Source organism: Oncorhynchus keta, chromosome 27 (genome assembly GCF_023373465.1).
Source record: "Oncorhynchus keta strain PuntledgeMale-10-30-2019 chromosome 27, Oket_V2, whole genome shotgun sequence".
NCBI classification, from domain to species: domain Eukaryota; kingdom Metazoa; phylum Chordata; class Actinopteri; order Salmoniformes; family Salmonidae; genus Oncorhynchus; species Oncorhynchus keta.
Genome location: NC_068447.1, coordinates 4,150,651 through 4,168,278, shown reverse-complemented (window position 1 = coordinate 4,168,278; position 17,628 = coordinate 4,150,651).

The following is a 17,628-nucleotide window of genomic DNA, read 5'->3' as shown; positions in this document are numbered from 1 at the left end:
CCTGAGACGAGATATCAGGTCCACAGCCTGAGACGAGACATCAGGTCCACAGCCTGAGACGAGACATCAGGTCCACAGCCTGAGACGAGATATCAGGTCCACAGCCTGAGACGAGATATCAGGTCCACAGCCTGAGACATCAGGTCCACAGCCTGAGACGAGACATCAGGTCCACAGCCTGAGACGAGACATCAGGTCCACAGCCTGAGACATCAGGTCCACAGCCTGAGACGAGACATCAGGTCCACAGCCTGAGACATCAGGTCCACAGCCTGAGACGAGACATCAGGTCCACAGCCTGAGACGAGACATCAGGTCCACAGCCTGAGATCAGGTCCACAGAGACATCAGGTCCACAGCCTGAGACGAGACATCAGGTCCACAGCCTGAGACGAGATATCAGGTCCACAGCCTGAGACGAGACATCAGGTCCACAGCCTGAGACGAGATATCAGGTCCACAGCCTGAGACGAGATATCAGGTCCACAGCCTGAGACATCAGGTCCACAGCCTGAGACGAGAATCAGGTCCACAGCCTGAGACGAGACATCAGGTCCACAGCCTGAGAGACATCAGGTCCACAGCCTGAGACGAGAATCAGGTCCACAGCCTGAGACGAGACATCAGGTCCACAGCCTGAGAGACATCAGGTCCACAGCCTGAGACGAGACATCAGGTCCACAGCCTGAGACGAGACATCAGGTCCACAGCCCTCCACAGCCTGAGACGAGATATCAGGTCCACAGCCTGAGACATCAGGTCCACAGCCTGAGACATCAGGTCCACAGCCTGAGACGAGACATCAGGTCCACAGCCTGAGAGACGAGACATCAGGTCCACAGCCTGAGACGAGACATCAGGTCCACAGCCTGAGACGAGATATCAGGTCCACAGCCTGAGACGAGATATCAGGTCCACAGCCTGAGACGAGATATCAGGTCCACAGCCTGAGACGAGACATCAGGTCCACAGCCTGAGACGAGACATCAGGTCCACAGCCTGAGACGAGACATCAGGTCCACAGCCTGAGACGAGACATCAGGTCCACAGCCTGAGACATCAGGTCCACAGCCTGAGACGAGACATCAGGTCCACAGCCTGAGACGAGACATCAGGTCCACAGCCTGAGAGACATCAGGTCCACAGCCTGAGACATGAGACATCAGGTCCACAGCCTGACGAGACATCAGGTCCACAGCCCATCAGGTCCACAGCCTGAGACGAGATATCAGGTCCACAGCCTGAGATGAGATATCAGGTCCACAGCCTGAGACGAGATATCAGGTCCACAGCCTGAGACGAGATATCAGGTCCACAGCCTGAGACGAGATATCAGGTCCACAGCCTGAGACATCAGGTCCACAGCCTGAGACGAGACATCAGGTCCACAGCCTGAGACGAGATATCAGGTCCACAGCCTGAGACGAGATATCAGGTCCACAGCCTGAGACGAGACATCAGGTCCACAGCCTGAGACGAGAAATCAGGTCCACAGCCTGAGACGAGATATCAGGTCCACAGCCTGAGACGAGACATCAGGTCCACAGCCTGAGACGAGATATCAGGTCCACAGCCTGAGACGAGATATCAGGTCCACAGCCTGAGACGAGATATCAGGTCCACAGCCTGAGACGGCGAGACATCAGGTCCACAGCCTGAGACGAGACATCAGGTCCACAGCCTGAGAGACTGAGAGACATCAGGTCCACAGCCTGAGACGAGACATCAGGTCCACAGCCTGAGACGAGACATCAGGTCCACAGCCTGAGACGAGACATCAGGTCCACAGCCTGAGACGAGATATCAGGTCCACAGCCTGAGACGAGATATCAGGTCCACAGCCTGAGACGAGACATCAGGTCCACAGCCTGAGACGAGACATCAGGTCCACAGCCTGAGACGAGACATCAGGTCCACAGCCTGAGACGAGATATCAGGTCCACAGCCTGAGACGAGACATCAGGTCCACAGCCTGAGACGAGAATCAGGTCCACAGCCTGGAGACGAGATCAGGTCCACAGCCTCAGGTCCACAGCCTGAGACGAGACATCAGGTCCACAGCCTGAGACGAGATCAGGTCCACAGCCTGAGACGAGACATCAGGTCCACAGCCTGAGACGAGATATCAGGTCCACAGCCTGAGACGTCCACAGCCTGAGACGAGATATCAGGTCCACAGCCTGAGACGAGACATCAGGTCCACAGCCTGAGACGAGACATCAGGTCCACAGCCTGAGACGAGATATCAGGTCCACAGCCTGAGACGAGACATCAGGTCCACAGCCTGAGAGACGAGACATCAGGTCCACAGCCTGAGACGAGATCAGGTCCACATCAGGTCCACAGCCTGAGACGAGACATCAGGTCCACAGCCTGAGACGAGATATCAGGTCCACAGCCTGAGACGAGACATCAGGTCCACAGCCTGAGACGAGACATCAGGTCCACAGCCTGAGACGAGACATCAGGTCCACAGCCTGAGACATCAGGTCCACAGCCTGAGACGAGACATCAGGTCCACAGCCTGAGACGAGAATCAGGTCCACAGCCTGAGACGAGACATCAGGTCCACAGCCTGAGACGAGACATCAGGACCACAGCCTGAGACGAGACAGTCCACAGCCTGAGACGAGACATCAGGTCCACAGCCTGAGACGAGACATCAGGTCCACAGCCTGAGACGATATCAGGTCCACAGCCTGAGACATCAGGTCCACAGCCTGAGACATCAGGTCCACAGCCTGAGACGAGACATCAGGTCCACAGCCTGAGACGAGACATCAGGTCCACAGCCTGAGACGAGACATCAGGTCCACAGCCTGAGACGAGACATCAGGTCCACAGCCTGAGACGAGACATCAGGTCCACAGCCTGAGACGAGACATCAGGTCCACAGCCTGAGACGAGAGATATCAGGTCCACAGCCTGAGACGAGACATCAGGTCCACAGCCTGAGACGAGACATCAGGTCCACAGCCTGAGAGAGACATCAGGTCCACAGCCGGAGACGAGACATCAGGTCCACAGCCCGAGACATCAGGTCCACAGCCTGAGACGAGACATCAGGTCCACAGCCTGAGACGAGACATCAGGTCCACAGCCTGAGACATCAGGTCCACAGCCTGAGACGAGACATCAGGTCCACAGCCAGCCAGGTCCACAGCCTGAGACGAGACATCAGGTCCACAGCCTGAGACGAGACATCAGGTCCACAGCCTGAGACGAGACATCAGGTCCACAGCCTGAGACATCAGGTCCACAGCCTGAGATGAGATATCAGGTCCACAGCCTGAGATGAGATATCAGGTCCACAGCCGGAGACGAGAAATCAGGTCCACAGCCGGAGACGAGATATCAGGTCCACAGCCTGAGACGAGATATCAGGTCCACAGCCTGAGACGAGATATCAGGTCCACAGCCTGAGACGAGATATCAGGTCCACAGCCTGAGACGAGATATCAGGTCCACAGCCTGAGACGAGATATCAGGTCCACAGCCTGAGACGAGATATCAGGTCCACAGCCTGAGACGAGATATCAGGTCCACAGCCTGAGACGAGACATCAGGTCCACAGCCCATCAGTCCACAGCCTGAGACGAGAAATCAGGTCCACAGCCTGAGACGAGATATCAGGTCCACAGCCTGAGACGAGACATCAGGTCCACAGCCTGAGACGAGACATCAGGTCCACAGCCTGAGACATCAGGTCCACAGCCTGAGAGACATCAGGTCCACAGCCTGAGACGAGACATCAGGTCCACAGCCTGGAGACGAGACATCAGGTCCACAGCCTGAGACGAGACATCAGGTCCACAGCCTGAGACGAGACATCAGGTCCACAGCCTGAGACGAGATATCAGGTCCACAGCCTGAGACGAGACATCAGGTCCACAGCCTGAGACGAGATATCAGGTCCACAGCCTGAGACGAGACATCAGGTCCACAGCCTGAGACGAGACATCAGGTCCACAGCCTGAGACGAGATATCAGGTCCACAGCCTGAGATCAGGTCCACATCAGGTCCACAGCCTGAGACGAGATATCAGGTCCACAGCCTGAGACGAGATCATCAGGTCCACAGTCCCTGAGACGAGACATCAGGTCCACAGCCGGAGACGAGAGTCCACAGCCTGAGACGAGATATCAGGTCCACAGCCTGAGAGAGACATCAGGTCCACAGCCTGAGACGAGATATCAGGTCCACAGCCTGAGACGAGACATCAGGTCCACAGCCTGAGACGAGACATCAGGTCCACAGCCCACAGTCCACAGCCTGAGACGAGATATCAGGTCCACAGCCTGAGACGAGATATCAGGTCCACAGCCTGAGACGAGACATCAGGTCCACAGCCTGAGACGAGATATCAGGTCCACAGCCTGAGACATCAGGTCCACAGCCTGAGACGAGAAATCAGGTCCACAGCCTGAGACGAGATATCAGGTCCACAGCCTGAGACATCAGGTCCACAGCCTGAGACGAGACATCAGGTCCACAGCCTGAGACGAGACATCAGGTCCACAGCCTGAGACGAGATATCAGGTCCACAGCCTGAGACGAGAAATCAGGTCCACAGCCTGAGACATCAGGTCCACAGCCTGAGACATCAGGTCCACAGCCTGAGACGAGACATCAGGTCCACAGCCTGAGACATCAGGTCCACAGCCTGAGACGAGACATCAGGTCCACAGCCAGGTCCACAGCCTGAGACGAGATATCAGGTCCACAGCCTGAGACGAGACATCAGGTCCACAGCCTGAGACGAGACATCAGGTCCACAGCCTGAGACGAGACATCAGGTCCACAGCCTGAGACGAGACATCAGGTCCACAGCCTGAGATGAGACATCAGGTCCACAGCCTGAGACGAGATATCAGGTCCACAGCCTGAGACGAGACATCAGGTCCACAGCCTGAGACATCAGGTCCACAGCCTGAGACGAGACATCAGGTCCACAGCCTGAGACGAGATATCAGGTCCACAGCCTGAGACGAGACATCAGGTCCACAGCCTGAGACGAGACATCAGGTCCACAGCCTGAGATCAGGTCCACAGCCTGAGACATCAGGTCCACAGCCTGAGACGAGACATCAGGTCCACAGCCTGAGACGAGACATCAGGTCCACAGCCTGAGACGAGACATCAGGTCCACAGCCTGAGACGAGACATCAGGTCCACAGCCTGAGACGAGACATCAGGTCCACAGCCTGAGACGAGACATCAGGTCCACAGCCTGAGACGAGACATCAGGTCCACAGCCTGAGACGAGACATCAGGTCCACAGCCTGAGACGAGACATCAGGTCCACAGCCTGAGACGAGACATCAGGTCCACAGCCTGAGACGAGACATCAGGTCCACAGCCTGAGGTCCACAGCCTGAGATATCATCCACAGCCAGGATATCAGGTCCACAGCCTGAGACGAGATATCAGGTCCACAGCCTGAGACGAGAAATCAGGTCCACAGCCACAGCCAGCCTGAGACGAGACATCAGGTCCACAGCCTGAGACGAGATATCAGGTATCAGGTCCACAGCCTGAGACGAGATATCAGGTCCACAGCCTGAGACATCAGGTCCACAGCCTGAGACGAGATATCAGGTCCACAGCCTGAGACGAGATATCAGGTCCACAGCCTGAGACGAGACATCAGGTCCACAGCCTGAGACGAGAATCAGGTCCACAGCCTGAGATCAGGTCCACAGCCTGAGACATCAGGTCCACAGCCTGAGACGAGACATCAGGTCCACAGCCTGAGACGAGATATCAGGTCCACAGCCTGAGACATCAGGTCCACAGCCTGAGAGACATCAGGTCCACAGCCTGAGACGAGACATCAGGTCCACAGCCTGAGACGAGACATCAGGTCCACAGCCACAGCCAGGAGACGAGACATCAGGTCCACAGCCTGAGACGAGACATCAGGTCCACAGCCTGAGACGAGACATCAGGTCCACAGCCTGAGACGAGACATCAGGTCCACAGCCTGAGACATCAGGTCCACAGCCTGAGACGAGACATCAGGTCCACAGCCTGAGACGAGACATCAGGTCCACAGCCTGAGACGAGACATCAGGTCCACAGCCTGAGACGAGATATCAGGTCCACAGCCTGAGACGAGATATCAGGTCCACAGCCTGAGATGAGATATCAGGTCCACAGCCGGGAGATGAGAATCAGGTCCACAGCCTGAGGAATCAGGTCCACAGCCGGAGACGAGAAATCAGGTCCACAGCCGGAGACGAGACATCAGGTCCACAGCCTGAGACGAGATATCAGGTCCACAGCCTGAGACGAGATATCAGGTCCACAGCCGGAGACGAGAAATCAGGTCCACAGCCGGAGACGAGAAATCAGGTCCACAGCCTGAGACGAGAAATCAGGTCCACAGCCTGAGACGAGATATCAGGTCCACAGCCTGAGACGAGATATCAGGTCCACAGCCTGAGACGAGAAATCAGGTCCACAGCCTGAGACGAGAAATCAGGTCCACAGCCTGGAGACGAGATATCAGGTCCACAGCCTGAGACATCAGGTCCACAGCCTGAGACGAGACATCAGGTCCACAGCCTGAGACGAGACATCAGGTCCACAGCCTGAGACATCAGGTCCACAGCCTGAGACGAGATATCAGGTCCACAGCCTGAGACGAGACATCAGGTCCACAGCCTGAGACGAGACATCAGGTCCACAGCCTGAGACATCAGGTCCACAGCCTGAGACATCAGGTCCACAGCCTGAGACATCAGGTCCACAGCCTGAGACGAGACATCAGGTCCACAGCCTGAGACGAGATATCAGGTCCACAGCCTGAGACGAGACATCAGGTCCACAGCCTGAGACAAGACATCAGGTCCACAGCCTGAGACGAGACATCAGGTCCACAGCCTGAGACGAGAGCCTGAGACGAGACATCAGGTCCACAGCCTGAGACGAGACATCAGGTCCACAGCCTGAGACGAGACATCAGGTCCACAGCCTGAGACGAGACATCAGGTCCACAGCCTGAGACATCAGGTCCACAGCCTGAGACGAGACATCAGGTCCACAGCCTGAGATGAGACATCAGGTCTACAGCCTGAGATGAGATATCAGGTCCACAGCCGGAGACGAGATATCAGGTCCACAGCCTGAGACGAGATATCAGGTCCACAGCCGGAGAGACATCAGGTCCACAGCCTGAGACGAGACATCAGGTCCACAGCCTGAGACGAGACATCAGGTCCACAGCCTGGAGACGAGATATCAGGTCCACAGCCTGAGAGGAGATATCAGGTCCACAGCCTGAGACGAGACATAAGGTCCACAGCCTGAGACGAGACATCAGGTCCACAGCCTGAGATGAGACATCAGGTCCACAGCCTGAGAAATCAGGTCCACAGCCTGAGACATCAGTCCACAGCCTGAGACGAGACATCAGGTCCACAGCCTGAGACGAGACATCAGGTCCACAGCCTGAGAGACATCAGGTCCACAGCCTGAGACGAGACATCAGGTCCACAGCCTGAGACGAGATATCAGGTCCACAGCCTGAGACGAGATATCAGGTCCACAGCCTGAGACGAGATATCAGGTCCACAGCCTGAGACGAGATATCAGGTCCACAGCCTGAGACGAGACATCAGGTCCACAGCCTGAGACATCAGGTCCACAGCCTGAGACGAGACATCAGGTCCACAGCCTGAGACGAGATATCAGGTCCACAGCCTGAGACGAGACATCAGGTCCACAGCCTGAGACGAGACATCAGGTCCACAGCCTGAGACATCAGGTCCACAGCCTGAGACGAGACATCAGGTCCACAGCCTGAGACGAGACATCAGGTCCACAGCCTGAGACGAGACATCAGGTCCACAGCCTGAGACGAGACATCAGGTCCACAGCCTGAGACGAGACATCAGGTCCACAGCCTGAGACATCAGGTCCACAGCCTGAGACGAGACATCAGGTCCACAGAGACATCAGGTCCACAGCCTGAGACGAGACATCAGGTCCACAGCCTGAGACGAGATATCAGGTCCACAGCCTGAGACGAGACATCAGGTCCACAGCCTGAGACGAGACATCAGGTCCACAGCCTGAGACGAGACATCAGGTCCACAGCCTGAGACGACATCAGGTCCACAGCCTGAGACGAGACATCAGGTCCACAGCCTGAGACGAGACATCAGGTCCACAGCCTGAGACGAGATATCAGGTCCACAGCCTGAGACGAGATATCAGGTCCACAGCCTGAGACGAGACATCAGGTCCACAGCCTGAGAGAGCCTGAGACATCAGGTCCACAGCCAGAGACGAGACATCAGGTCCACAGCCTGAGACGAGACATCAGGTCCACAGCCTGAGACGAGACATCAGGTCCACAGCCTGAGACGAGACATCAGGTCCACAGCCTGAGACGAGATATCAGGTCCACAGCCTGAGACGAGACATCAGGTCCACAGCCTGAGACGAGACATCAGGTCCACAGCCTGAGACGAGATATCAGGTCCACAGCCTGAGACGAGACATCAGGTCCACAGCCTGAGACGAGATATCAGGTCCACAGCCTGAGACGAGACATCAGGTCCACAGCCTGAGACATCAGGTCCACAGCCTGAGACATCAGGTCCACAGCCTGAGACGAGACATCAGGTCCACAGCCTGAGACATCAGGTCCACAGCCTGAGACGAGACATCAGGTCCACAGCCTGAGACGAGACATCAGGTCCACAGCCTGAGACATCAGGTCCACAGCCTGAGACATCAGGTCCACAGCCTGAGACGAGATATCAGGTCCACAGCCTGAGATGAGATATCAGGTCCACAGCCTGAGATGAGATATCAGGTCCACAGCCTGAGACGAGATATCAGGTCCACAGCCTGAGACGAGAAATCAGGTCCACAGCCTGAGACGAGAAATCAGGTCCACAGCCTGAGACGAGATATCAGGTCCACAGCCTGAGACGAGATATCAGGTCCACAGCCGGAGACGAGAAATCAGGTCCACAGCCGGAGACGAGATATCAGGTCCACAGCCGGAGACGAGACATCAGGTCCACAGCCTGAGACGAGATATCAGGTCCACAGCCTGAGACGAGATATCAGGTCCACAGCCTGAGACATCAGACATCAGGTCCACAGCCTGAGACGAGATATCAGGTCCACAGCCTGAGACGAGACATCAGGTCCACAGCCTGAGTCCACAGCCTGAGACATCAGGTCCACAGCCTGAGACATCAGGTCCACAGACGAGACATCAGGTCCACAGCCTGAGACGAGACATCAGGTCCACAGCCTGAGACGAGACATCAGGTCCACAGCCTGAGACGAGACATCAGGTCCACAGCCTGAGACGAGAAATCAGGTCCACAGCCTGAGACGAGACATCAGGTCCACAGCCTGAGACATCAGGTCCACAGCCTGAGACATCAGGTCCACAGCCTGAGACGAGACATCAGGTCCACAGCCTGAGACGAGATATCAGGTCCACAGCCTGAGACGAGACATCAGGTCCACAGCCTGAGACGAGACATCAGGTCCACAGCCTGAGACGAGACATCAGGTCCACAGCCTGAGACATCAGGTCCACAGCCTGAGACGAGACATCAGGTCCACAGCCCTGAGACATCAGGTCCACAGCCTGAGACATCAGGTCCACAGCCTGAGACGAGACATCAGGTCCACAGCCTGAGACGAGACATCAGGTCCACAGCCTGAGACATCAGGTCCACAGCATCAGGTCCACAGCCTGAGACGAGATATCAGGTCCACAGCCTGAGATGAGATATCAGGTCCACAGCCTGAGATGAGATATCAGGTCCACAGCCGGAGACGAGAATCAGGTCCACAGCCTGAGACGAGACATCAGGTCCACAGCCTGAGACGAGATATCAGGTCCACAGCCTGAGACGAGATATCAGGTCCACAGCCGGAGACATCAGGTCCACAGCCTGAGGAGACATCAGGTCCACAGCCGGAGACGAGATCATCAGGTCCACAGCCGGAGACGAGAAATCAGGTCCACAGCCTGAGACGAGAATCAGGTCCACAGCCCGAGATATCAGGTCCACAGCCTGAGAGACATCAGGTCCACAGCCTGAGACGAGACATCAGGTCCACAGCCTGAGACGAGATATCAGGTCCACAGCCTGAGACGAGATATCAGGTCCACAGCCTGAGACGAGACATCAGGTCCACAGCCTGAGACGAGACATCAGGTCCACAGCCTGAGACGAGACATCAGGTCCACAGCCTGAGACATCAGGTCCACAGCCTGAGACGAGACATCAGGTCCACAGCCTGAGACGAGACATCAGGTCCACAGCCTGAGACGAGATATCAGGTCCACAGCCTGAGACGAGACATCAGGTCCACAGCCTGAGACGAGACATCAGGTCCACAGCCTGAGACGAGACATCAGGTCCACAGCCTGAGACGAGACATCAGGTCCACAGCCTGAGACGAGACATCAGGTCCACAGCCTGAGACGAGACATCAGGTCCACAGAATCAGGTCCACAGCCTGAGACGAGACATCAGGTCCACAGCCTGAGACGAGACATCAGGTCCACAGCCGAGAGGAGCCTGAGACATCAGGTCCACAGCCTGAGACGAGACATCAGGTCCACAGCCTGAGATGAGATATCAGGTCCACAGCCTGAGACGAGATCAGGTCCACAGCCTGAGACGAGATATCAGGTCCACAGCCTGGAGACGAAATCAGGTCCACAGCCGGAGACGAGAAATCAGGTCCACAGCCTGAGACGAGATATCAGGTCCACAGCCTGAGACGAGATATCAGGTCCACAGCCTGAGACGAGACATCAGGTCCACAGCCTGAGACGAGATATCAGGTCCACAGCCTGAGATCGAGACATCAGGTCCACAGCCTGAGACGAGACATCAGGTCCACAGCCTGAGAGGTCCACAGCCGAGACATCAGGTCCACAGCCTGAGACGAGATATCAGGTCCCACAGCCAGGTGAGACGAGATATCAGGTCCACAGCCTGAGACGAGACATCAGGTCCACAGCCTGAGACGAGATATCAGGTCCACAGCCTGAGACGAGATATCAGGTCCACAGCCTGAGACGAGACATCAGGTCCACAGCCTGAGACGAGATATCAGGTCCACAGCCGGAGACAGGAGCCTGACATCAGGTCCACAGCCTGAGATCAGGTCCACAGACATCAGGTCCACAGCCTGAGACGAGACATCAGGTCCACAGCCTGAGACGAGACATCAGGTCCACAGCCTGAGACGAGACATCAGGTCCACAGCCTGAGACGAGATATCAGGTCCACAGCCTGAGACGAGACATCAGGTCCACAGCCTGAGACGAGACATCAGGTCCACAGCCTGAGAGATCAGGTCCACAGCCTGAGACGAGACATCAGGTCCACAGCCTGAGACGAGATATCAGGTCCACAGCCTGAGACGAGATCCACATCAGGTCCACAGCCTGAGACGAGACATCAGGTCCACAGCCACAGCCTGAGACGAGACATCAGGTCCACAGCCTGAGACGAGATATCATCAGACATCAGGTCCACAGCCTGAGACGAGAGAGACATCAGGTCCACAGCCTGAGAGAGCCTGAGACATCAGGTCCACAGCCTGAGACGAGATATCAGGTCCACAGCCTGAGACGAGATATCAGGTCCACAGCCCATCAGGTCCACAGCCTGAGACGAGATATCAGGTCCACAGCCTGAGACGAGAAATCAGGTCCACAGCCTGAGACATCAGGTCCACAGCCAGAGACATCAGGTCCACAGCCTGAGACGAGATATCAGGTCCACAGCCTGAGATATCAGGTCCACAGCCGGAGACGAGATATCAGGTCCACAGCCTGAGACGAGATATCAGGTCCACAGCCTGAGACGAGATATCAGGTCCACAGCCTGAGACGAGATATCAGGTCCACAGCCTGAGACGAGAAATCAGGTCCACAGCCTGAGACATCAGGTCCACAGCCTGAGACATCAGGTCCACAGCCTGAGATGAGATATCAGGTCCACAGCCTGAGATGAGATATCAGGTCCACAGCCTGAGACGAGACATCAGGTCCACAGCCTGAGACGAGACATCAGGTCCACAGCCTGAGACGAGACATCAGGTCCACAGCCTGAGACGAGACATCAGGTCCACAGCCTGAGACGAGACATCAGGTCCACAGCCTGAGACGAGATATCAGGTCCACAGCCTGAGACGAGATATCAGGTCCACAGCCTGAGACGAGAAATCAGGTCCACAGCCGGAGACGAGATATCAGGTCCACAGCCTGAGATGAGATATCAGGTCCACAGCCTGAGACGAGAAATCAGGTCCACAGCCTGAGACGAGACATCAGGTCCACAGCCGGAGACGAGAAATCAGGTCCACAGCCTGAGACATCAGAGCCTGAGACATCAGGTCCACAGCCTGAGATGAGATATCAGGTCCACAGCCTGAGACGAGAAATCAGGTCCACAGCCTGAGACGAGAAATCAGGTCCACAGCCTGAGACGAGATATCAGGTCCACAGCCTGAGACGAGACATTAGGTCCACAGCCTGAGACGAGACATCAGGTCCACAGCAGTCCACAGCCTGAGACATCAGGTCCACAGCCTGAGACGAGACATCAGGTCCACAGCCTGAGAGACATCAGGTCCACAGCCTGAGACGAGACATCAGGTCCACAGCCTGAGACGAGACATCAGGTCCACAGCCTGAGACGAGACATCAGGTCCACAGCCTGAGACGAGACATCAGGTCCACAGCCCTGAGACATCAGGTCCACAGCCTGAGACGAGACATCAGGTCCACAGCCTGAGACGAGACATCAGGTCCACAGCCTGAGACGAGACATCATCCACAGCCTCAGGTCCACAGCCTGAGACGAGACATCAGGTCCACAGCCTGAGACATCAGGTCCACAGCCTGAGACGAGATATGAGGTCCACAGCCTGAGATGAGATATCAGGTCCACAGCCTGAGATGAGATATCAGGTCCACAGCCGGAGACGAGAAATCAGGTCCACAGCCGGAGACGAGAAATCAGGTCCACAGCCGGAGACGAGACATCAGGTCCACAGCCTGAGACGAGACATCAGGTCCACAGCCTGAGACGAGATATCAGGTCCACAGCCTGAGACGAGATATCAGGTCCACAGCCTGAGACGAGATATCAGGTCCACAGCCTGAGACGAGAAATCAGGTCCACAGCCTGAGACGAGAAATCAGGTCCACAGCCTGAGACGAGAAATCAGGTCCACAGCCTGAGACGAGAAATCAGGTCCACAGCCGGAGACGAGATATCAGGTCCACAGCCTGAGACATCAGGTCCACAGCCTGAGACGAGACATCAGGTCCACAGCCTGAGACATCAGGTCCACAGCCTGAGACAAGACATCAGGTCCACAGCCTGAGACGAGATATCAGGTCCACAGCCTGAGACGAGAAATCAGGTCCACAGCATCAGGTCCACAGACGAGACATCAGGTCCACAGCCGGAGACGAGACATCAGGTCCACAGCCTGAGACATCAGACATCAGGTCCACAGCCTGAGACATCAGGTCCACAGCCGAGACATCAGGTCCACAGCCTGAGAGAGATATCAGGTCCACAGCCTGAGATGACATCAGACAGCCTGAGACATCAGGTCCACAGCCGGGAGACGAGACATCAGGTCCACAGCCGAGACATCAGGAGCCTGAGAGAGAATCAGGTCCACAGCCTGAGACGAGACATCCTCCACATCAGGTCCACAGCCTGAGACGAGACATCAGGTCCACAGCCTGAGATGAGACATCAGGTCCACAGCCTGAGACGAGACATCAGGTCCACAGCCTGAGATGAGATATCAGGTCCACAGCCTGAGATGAGAATCAGGTCCACAGCCTGAGACATCAGGTCCACAGCCTGAGACGAGAAATCAGGTCCACAGCCTGAGACGAGATATCAGGTCCACAGCCTGAGACGAGACATCAGGTCCACAGCCTGAGATATCAGTCCACAGCCTGAGACATCAGGTCCACAGCCTGAGATGAGACATCAGGTCCACAGTCCATCAGGTCCACAGCCTGAGATGAGACATCAGGTCCACAGCCTGAGAAGTCATCAGGTCCACAGCCTGAGATGAGACATCAGGTCCACAGCCTGAGATGAGACATCAGGTCCACAGCCTGAGACGAAATCAGGTCCACAGCCTGAGATGAGAAATCAGGTCCACAGCCTGAGGCTATCAGGTCCACAGCCTGAGACGAGAAATCAGGTCCACAGCCTGAGACGAGGCTATCAGGTCCACAGCCTGAGACGAGAGACATCAGGTCCACAGCCTGAGGAGACATCAGGTCCTGAACATCAGGTCCACAGCCTAATCAGGTCCACAGCCTGAGACGAGATTCAGGTCCACAGCCTGAGGACGAGACATCAGGTCCACAGCCTGAGACGAGACATCATCCACAGCCTGGCAAGACATTCACAGCCTGAGACATCAGGTCCACAGCCTGAGACATCAGGTCCACAGCCTGAGACATCAGGTCCACGAGCGAGCGAGAGAGAGAGGGGGGGAGAGAGAGAGAGAGAGATATAGGGGGAGACAGACAGATACAGAGGGAGACAAAGAACCCAAAGAGCTATATCCAACATCCTCCACCATTGTTGCTAAGCAGCAGACAATCATTTAATTCCAAATGCTCTGAGTTGACTGGACTGAATGATGCAGAATGCTCTCAGTTTAAACTCTGATCACCAATGACATTGTTGTGAATTGTGAAACAGGCCATTCATAAATTCCAAGCATTATCATGTTCCTCAATTCATTCAGCGCATTTCAGCAGTAGGCCTAGGCTATCTCCACACCCGAGTAGGTTATAGCGTTGGCAAGACATTCAGCAGTAGGCCTAGGCTATCTCCACACCCGAGTAGGCTATAGCGTTGGCAAGTCATTCAGCAGTAGGCCTAGGCTATCTCCACACCCGAGTAGGCTATAGCGTTGGCAAGTCATTCAGCAGTAGGCCTAGGCTATCTCCACACCCGAGTAGGCTATAGCGTTGGCAAGACATTCAGCAGTAGGCCTAGGCTATCTCCACACCCGAGTAGGCTATAGCGTTGGCAAGACATTCAGCAGTAGGCCTAGGCTATCTCCACACCCGAGTAGGCTATAGCGTTGGCAAGACATTCAGCAGTAGGCCTAGGCTATCTCCACACCCGAGTAGGCTATAGCGTTGGCAAGACATTCAGCAGTAGGCCTAGGCTATCTCCACACCCGAGTAGGCTATAGCGTTGGCAAGACATTCAGCATTAGGCCTAGGCTATCTCCACACCCGAGTAGGCTATAGCGTTGGCAAGACATTCAGCAGTAGGCCTAGGCTATCTCCACACCCGAGTAGGCTATAGCGTTGGCAAGACATTCAGCAGTAGGCCTAGGCTATCTCCACACCCGAGTAGGCTATAGCGTTGGCAAGACATTCAGCAGTAGGCCTAGGCTATCTCCACACCCGAGTTGGCTATAGCGTTGGCAAGACATTCAGCAGTAGGCCTAGGCTATCTCCACACCCAAGTAGGCTATAGCGTTGGCAAGTCATTCAGCAGTAGGCCTAGGCTATCTCCACACCCGAGTAGGCTATAGCGTTGGCAAGTCATTCAGCAGTAGGCCTAGGCTATCTCCACACCCGAGTTGGCTATAGCGTTGGCAAGACATTCAAACTTTGTAATGGAAGTCAAAACAAAAGTAAATTGATCAAAGTTGTTAAGCTTGATAACCTCCAACCTCCAACAAATGACAGAATGTCTCCTATTTGGCCAAATGGAGTTGAGCAGATATACAGATAACAGATCAGCTCGCGAATAACAGAGGCATGAAGAGTGGAAATAGTTTAAATATCAAGGTATCTTAAACGGGGAACAGCTAAAAATATATCCATCGCCCACTTTCATACCGTTTGTTGATCACACATTTTCTACCGAAGCTCTCATATGGACAGCAACAGGGGACAGCGCAGAGATCAAGTAACCAAACATACAGACAGAGATTCAGTGAAACAGAATCACATTGATTGATTATAAAGTCACAGAATTCTGGTAGGGAGTAGGACAGGCTGAAAAGAAAAATCCACGTGTATAACACGCTAACGAAATGTTCTGATCAGGTCATGTATAACACGCTAACAAAATGTTCTGATCAGGTCATGTATAACACGCTAACGAAATGTTCTGATCAGGTCATGTATAACACGCTAACAAAATGTTCTGATCAGGTCATGTATAACACACTAACGAAATGTTCTGATCAGGTCATGTATAACACGCTAACGAAATGTTCTGATCAGGTCATGTATAACACGCTAACAAAATGTTCTGATCAGGTCATGTATAACACGCTAACAAAATGTTCTGATCAGGTCATGTATAACACGCTAACAAAATGTTCTGATCAGGTCATGTATAACACGCTAACAAAATGTTCTGATCAGGTCATGTATAACACGCTAACAAAATGTTCTGATCAGGTCATGTATAACACGCTAACAAAACGTTCTGATCAGGTCATGTATAACACGCTAACAAAACGTTCTGATCAGGTCATGTATAACACGCTAACAAAATGTTCTGATCAGCTAATGTATAACACGCTAACAAAACGTTCTGATCAGCTAATGTATAACACGCTAACAAAACGTTCTGATCAGCTAATGTATAACACGCTAACAAAACGTTCTGATCAGCTAATGTATAACACGCTAACAAAACGTTCTGATCAGCTAATGTATAACACGCTAACAAAACGTTCTGATCAGCTAATGTATAACACGCTAACAAAACGTTCTGATCAGCTAATGTATAACACGCTAACAAAACGTTCTGATCAGGTCATGTATAACACGCTAACAAAATGTTCTGATCAGGTCATGTATAACACGCTAACAAAACATTCTGATCAGCTAATGTATAACACGCTAACAAAATGTTCTGATCAGGTCATGTACAACACGCTAACGAAATGTTCTGATCAGGTCATGTATAACACGCTAACAAAATGTTCTGATCAGGTAATGTATAACACGCTAACAAAACGTTCTGATCAGCTAATGTATAACACGCTAACAAAACGTTCTGATCAGGTCATGTATAACACGCTAACAAAACGTTCTGATCAGCTAATGTATAACACGCTAACAAAATGTTCTGATCAGGTCATGTATAACACGCTAACAAAATGTTCTGATCAGGTCATGTATAACACGCTAACAAAACGTTCTGATCAGCTAATGTATAACACGCTAACAAAATGTTCTGATCAGCTAATGTATAACACGCTAACAAAACGTTCTGATCAGCTAATGTATAACACGCTAACAAAACGTTCTGATCAGCTAATGTATAACACGCTAACAAAATGTTCTGATCAGGTCATGTATAACACGCTAACAAAATGTTCTGATCAGCTAATGTATAACACGCTAACAAAATGTTCTGATCAGGTAATGTATAACACGCTAACAAAACGTTCTGATCAGCTAATGTATAACACGCTAACAAAACGTTCTGATCAGGTCATGTATAACACGCTAACAAAATGTTCTGATCAGCTAATGTATAACACGCTAACAAAACGTTCTGATCAGGTAATGTATAACACGCTAACAAAACGTTCTGATCAGC